Below are 6,923 nucleotides of genomic sequence, written 5' to 3'. Positions count from 1 at the left end.
CATGGTATGGAGGGGTAGGAGGCCAGCAAAGTGTACAAGTCAACAAGGAGGTCCGAGGCTAATTCGGTTTGAGTCCCCGAGGTGGAGACCCAAAGCAACTCAAGTTCGAGCCTGCCTCGGCCTCAAGGACCAGTCTGTCTTAAACTGGTCACCCAGCACGCATCCGAACTCTGTTTTTAATGATCCACATATGGTTGGAAAGCTAATTTGATAAGGAATCCAATCCAAGTGGTCTCATATCAAAAGACCTTCAGAATCAATAGAAATCCTCGAAACAATTAAGTGTCCAGAATCTGCTAAGGTGCTGCGACACCGTCTTTTGGTCCGTTGGACCGTGTATCGTGTTTGGGCCCATTAGGGGGTGTGTCCAGGGGGCTAACACCCAAGACTCTATAATTAGCAGCCGTCGCTCTCCTTAGGGTTTGGGTTTTGTTAATTCTTCATTTCCTCATGAAACAAACGTCATTTTGCTGCAACTATGCCGCCAAGGGTGCTTGCTGTGAACTAGGGGTCCAGTTCTTGATCTTGTTCGCCTATGGCGATTAGTCCTTTCAAATAAGGACTTTAACTCATTCTTGTTATCATAAGCCTCATATTTATTTGCAATTTCATATTGCATTTATTTCGTTCTTGCTTGTGTTCTTGATTTGCTTGTAGGAAAGCCTTCTCGGCAAGGTCAATCACGTTCGCGTGGTTGATAACCAATGGAGCAGTGGTGTAATGGTTGCAGGGGTCCGCTTCAGTCTTGGTTCAAAGCCTAGATCATTGTAACACCCTAAAATTTGCAATATTTTTAAATAGGTGGATTGATTTAATTATGTATCTTGGTGAGCATTTAAACTAGTAAAGTAATAATTTTTATTAAGTTAAAAACAAATATAAGGTCTACATACATGTTTGTGCATTCATGGCGCTGCACATTATTTTTGCATTGTGTGGTTTGAACCAAACTTCCAAACTAATTCAAAAAGATTTGAAAATGAATTTGAAAATGCTTGAGAAAAAGGAAAATAGATTCTTTCTCTCCCTCTCATCCTTTCTGGTTTTGGCCCACCTTCTCTTGGCAGCCCGCTCTCTTCCCTTCTTCACTCATGGGCCACTCAGGCCAAAGCCCACTGCGCACCCGAAGGCCTAGCTGGCTGTTTCCTCTAGTCGGCCTGCTCCCACACCCATGGCCTTTCCTCTGTGTGGCCTAGCATTAGCGCTGGCCCATCTTCGTCGCCAGCCCATCTCCACACGCCATAGTCGCCGTGCCTCCTACCCACTGATGCACCGGGCCCGCCCGTCAGATGTATCCTTTACCTCCATCTCATGTCTGGCATGGACACCATCACCGCCGAGTCTGCCTTCGCTACTCCCTTGCGGTGGCGTGCTCCTCACATCGCCCGCCTTATAAAGTCTGCGCCCGAGCCTGCGCCGCTTCTAATCCCAAGCTCCTGCGTTGCTGCCACCCTCGTCGAGCCGCCGCCTAGCCCTAGCGCCACCGCCATTGGGTCTAAGCAACTGCAGTGCATCATCATCGATTCCCAGCTCTGGATTTTGGTCATAGTGAGTTCACAAACACTCCGTCCTTCTCTCGGTGCTCTTTTCGAGATGATTCGTGGTCTCTAGGGCCCTTGCTGTGCGCGCCAGTGTGGTGTCCATCGCCGGCAATGGAGGACAACCATGCCGGAGTCCTATTCTGATGGTGGATTAAGCCCCAATCTGCCTCAGCCGTTTGATTCAAGAACAACGGTTGAGATTGGAACTTACCCTTTCGATGGCATATTTGCAAAAAGGTCATTATAAATATTTAAGACTCAACCCGCCATCCCCGTAGTCTTTCAAAAGAGACCCTCAGATTTTTGTTTATAGCACCCATAGCCTATAGCACCTTTCAAGAATACGTTTTGTTCTTTGGAAAGCATAGTCTAATCGGTTTAGATCAAAAATACGTTTTCACCTATTTACAGTTTTGCCACTAATCTTGTGTTAGCCATAAAATCTCCGTTTTAACTCCGATTTGATCCGTTCAACTTACGTTAGGTTCGTAATTAAGTAATCTACATGTTAATACTACTGTTAAGTATGTTTTCAACTTTTAAAATTCGAGGTTAAATTTAATCTACTATTTTACTAAAGGAAATCTTGTTTAATTCATAACTTCTTTGTTTTAGCCCCAAATTTTGTGATCTTCACATCTGTGTGATCATAGTGAGACATAGATTCATTCTACAAACTTTTCATCTTGATTTTATGTTGATTGGTGTACTATTCTAATGTATAGCTTTTGTTTGCCATGCATGATTGTATGGATGCCTGTGTGGTGCTGTTTGATCTCAAGTAGATAGTGAGTTTTGTGTTGGTGATGTGGATCAACTCTTTGAAGAGCAAGACCAGCAGCGATACTTTGAATTAAGGCAACTATAATATGAGGCTCCTTGTTACCTATTCACTTTAATGCAATATCAATTCATGTGCATGTGTTAATGAACTGCTTGGAGTCTACCTATCTTAATATGGATTATCCTGTCCTTGATATACCTATGGGTTTTGCATGTGGGTAGTATGCTCAGTTTGCTCCAACTAATATTGATTAAATAATACAATTAAAGATATATGCAACATGGTATTAAAAGATGCTTTTTAGCAACATGGAAACAAGGGGGCTAGAGCATTGGGCCTTTTCTTAGGGTGCTCTAGTTTCTCACCATAAGGACTCATCTTTAAGTGACAACCCAAGACTTATAGTACAACCATGAGGACTACATGGCTCTGGTCTTAGTCTAGTACCTTGCTCTTTCTAGTTTGTAGCAGTTTACCGAAAGGGCAAGAGGGGCATACCGGGCTAGGTATGGGCCTCATCCCTAGGGTGTATACTATGCTGCGTGTATCAGTGCCACTTCTGGAGATGACTCCATAACACTTGGGAGATGGAATCCTTAGCGACTGCTCCTTATTAGAATGACTGGGGAAAAGCTTCCTGCCTGCTCACCTTGGAAGTGTTTTGGGAGTTGCAAACCCGGGCATATGTGTAACACGACTCATGGTGAAAGTGTGCAACCTCTACAGAGTGTAAAACTGATATATCAGCCATGCTCACGGTCACGAGCGGCCTAGACCCTTACTGAATAGTTGGTTACTCGGATGCCAGAAGGAATGCCCCTAATGCTAATCCACCAAAACCTCCAAGCATAGAGCAATCTATGATGGCACAGACTCAATTGTTACAGACCTACATTCAGAATGTATGCATCAACCCACATCTAGCACCACCAAGGGATACACGTGGTGAATTTATGAAGGGACATCCGCCAACATTCTCTCATGCAAGTGACCCACTGGAAGCTAACGACTGGCTTAGAGCTATGGAGCAGCAACTTAACATAGCTCAGTGTAATGACCATTAGAAAAGTGCTTTATGCTTCCGGTCAACTTCAAGGAGCAGCTTCAGACTGGTGGGAATTATTTTAGGTTGGGAAGGATGTAAATCAGATTTGTTGGGAGGATTTCAAGACTGCCTTTAGATCTTATCATGTTCTAGAAGCTTTGGTGGAGATCAAGGAAGAGGAGTTCCTCAACTTGAAACATGGTTCCATGTTAGTGTGTGAGTATTGTAACAAATTCACTCAGCTGTCACGTTATGCTCCAGGAGAGGTGGTCAATGATGCTAAGAAACAAAAATGCTTCTTGAAAGGATTAAATGATGGACTTCAATTGTAGTTGATGACTATTGAGTATCCCGACTTCCAAACTTTGGTGAATAGGGCCATTTTGATTGAGAACAAGCATCAAGAAATAGAAAAGAAGAAAAGGAGAATTCAAAGCCAATCTGTAGGTAGCAACACATGCCCCCGCTACACTCCCTAGCAAGAATTTTAGTAGAGATACCAGGAACCAACTAGTCAGTGGGATTTTGATCCTCCTCAACAACTCCCTCAACACCATCAAGAGCAACAGTATGTGAACCAGAGTCCACCCCAAGAACCACTCATCAACTCCCCAATGAAGGATAGTGTGCCCAGCACCCCCTCTTTAGGCAAGAAGTGCTACCGCTGTGGTGAACACGGTCACTATGCAGGTCAGTGTCCAAAGAAGCCGAATAAGCCACAATCTCGCAATGGAAACCATAAACAATGGACTCATGTGCAAGGTAGAGTCAATTATGTGATGATAGAATCTGCACAAGAAGCCCATGATGTTGTGTTTGGCATGTGTCTAGTCAACTCTGGCCCTACATCGGTTTTTTTATTCTGGAGCTTCACATTCCTTTATTGCACATCATTTTGTTAAGGAGCATAATATACCAAAGTGTCCTATGAAGAAATAGATGTTAGTTGACTCACCTTGTGGGGATATACACGCTACACTGATGTGTCCTAGTGTAAGAGTTGAAATAAGGGGGGTAGAGTTTTTGACAAATCCGATAGTGCTGAAGTCTTCAAGCATAGATGTATTTCTTGGAATAGATTGGCTAAATCCATGAAAGGCTATTATCCAAGGTGATATTGGTATAATACACTTGATATCCAAGTCAGGAGAAGAAGTTATATGCCAGGCAACTACAAAAACAAAAGTGGTGTGCAGTGTTAATCAAATGGAAGGTGCAACCATAGATAAGACCAAGGTTGTTAATGAGTTTCTAGATGTTTTTCCTGATGATTTGCTAGGTATGCCACCATATCGTGATATTGAGTTTATTATTGAGCTTTTACCTAGAACTGCACCTATAGCCAAGAGACCATATCGAATGGGAGTCAATGAGCTAGAAGAACTTAAGAAATAGTTAAAGGAGCTATAGGATAAAGGTTTCATACATCCTAGTTCTTCACACTAGGGAGCCCTAGTTATATTTGTTGAGAAGAAAGATGGTATGCAGAGGATGTGTGTGGATTATCGCTCTCTTAATGAGGTAACCATCAAGAACAAGTATCCTTTGCCTAGAATTGATGATCTATTTGAACAATTACGAGGTGCTTGTGTGTTCTCCAAGATTGATCTTCACTCTAGTTATCATCAGTTAAGGATTCGTTCATCGAACATTCCCAAGACTGCTTTTACCACTCGATATGGATTATATGAGTACATGGTTATGTCTTTTGGATTCACTAATGCCCCTGCATACTTCATGTATATGATGAATAAGGTGTTTACGGAATATCTCGACAAGTTTGTTGTGGTCTTCATTGATGATATTCTAGTCTTCTCTAAAACAGAAACAGATGGACGGCTCGAGTGACGTGCTTGGTGAGCTCATTAATGGGGATGTTTAGATAGAATCCAGTTCTGTCACCTATGACGGGACTGGCAAAGCCCTTGAGGGGCAATTTGTTGCTCCTTAACCCGCCTTCCAACAGATTCCCCCTCAATGGGTATTCTATGGGCTCGGTTAGAGGCTAGGATCGAATGAGAAGGTTGAGATGGCCTTGTCTGCTTCTAAGTGGGATAGGCACAAGCCATTGAGGCTCATCTACTTTTTCCCCTGGCTCTATTTGACATGAGGCGGCCTTAGGCCCTTCGCGGGTAGCCTTCGAACCTTGGCCTATCGATCTAGGATCGGGTGGCTCGAGCCCCTGAGCCTCTTAGGGCCTGATAGGGGTTGGCCACGTTTCATTCATCACCCCATCCTTAGTGTCTACAACTGGAGGGGCTGAGCTAACGACACTTGCCTCGATAGCTCAAGTGTTGCGCTCAATGAGCTCACTAACGGGCATGTTCGAGTGGAATCTAGGTCCGTCATCCGCTGACGGGGTTGGTAGAGCCCTCATGTGGCATTCAACTATTTCTTAACCCACCCCCCAGTAGATGCCCAAGCCATTTGATAGGCTCGGGTGGCCCATTGGCCTCTCCTCGGTGGAGATTCTATGGGTTTGGCTTGAGGTTAGAATCGAATGAGAAAGGTCTAGATGTCCCTATCCGCTTCTGAGCAGGGTCGAGCAAGGCCGCTGGAGCTCCTCTAGGTTTTTCTCCCCTGGCTCTTTTTGACGTGAGGCGACCTCGAGCCCTTTTTGGGCTAGCCTTCGAACCTCGGCCTGTCACCGTTCATATCAAATGAGACGAGTACCACTTCATGACGCAACGCGAAGCATTGCGATGCAGCAATCGCATGTGCAATGTTTGGATGTACGGGATGATTGAATGAATGAACATAAAGAAATAGCGGGGCTCGGTAATGTTACCTTGATAGTATGAGTGATGGGTTCTGGGAGCTCTTACCGGATATGTCCATGCGGGGTTTAGGCCCGACATCCATGACGGAGCCGATGTAACCAGCACGAGCGTCCTAGTTTTCCATTTCAGTCTCTCGACAGTTATCTGAGCCGTTCAATTGGCTTGGGTGACCTGACAGCTTCTTCTTCATGGAAATTCTGCAAGTAGGCCCCTCCAAACCCTTCTTGTGAAGGTGGATGCTAAAGCTTAGAGTGCGGGGATAAAGACTTCAATTACGCTGGTGAACAAAAATGCCGTAGCCACCGGGGCATAGTGATGAGGACATGACACCCATGCATATGACCATGTTTGGCACATGGTATGGAGGGGTACGAGGCCAGCAAGGGTCTGCAAGTCAAGAAGGAGGTCTGAGGCTAATTCAGTTCGAGTTCTCAAGGTGGAGGCCCAAAGCAACTCAAGTTCGAGTCTACCTCGGCCTCCAGGACTAGTCTGCCTTAAACTGGTCACCCAGGACGCATCCAAACTCCATTTTCAACGATCCACATATGGTGGGAAATCTAATTTGATAAGGAAGCCAATCCAAGTGGTCTCATGTCAAAAGACCTTCCAAATCGACAGAAATCGTCGAAACAAGTCAGCATCCAGAATCTGCCAGGGTGCTGCGACACCATCTTTTGGTCCGTTGGACCGTGTATCTTGTTTGGGCCCATTAGGGGGTGTGTCTAGGGGGGTGATGTCCAAGACTTTATAATTAGCAGCCGTCACTCTCCTTA

Source organism: Miscanthus floridulus, chromosome 1, assembly GCF_019320115.1.
Source record: "Miscanthus floridulus cultivar M001 chromosome 1, ASM1932011v1, whole genome shotgun sequence".
Taxonomy (NCBI): domain Eukaryota; kingdom Viridiplantae; phylum Streptophyta; class Magnoliopsida; order Poales; family Poaceae; genus Miscanthus; species Miscanthus floridulus.
This window is presented reverse-complemented; position numbering follows the sequence as displayed.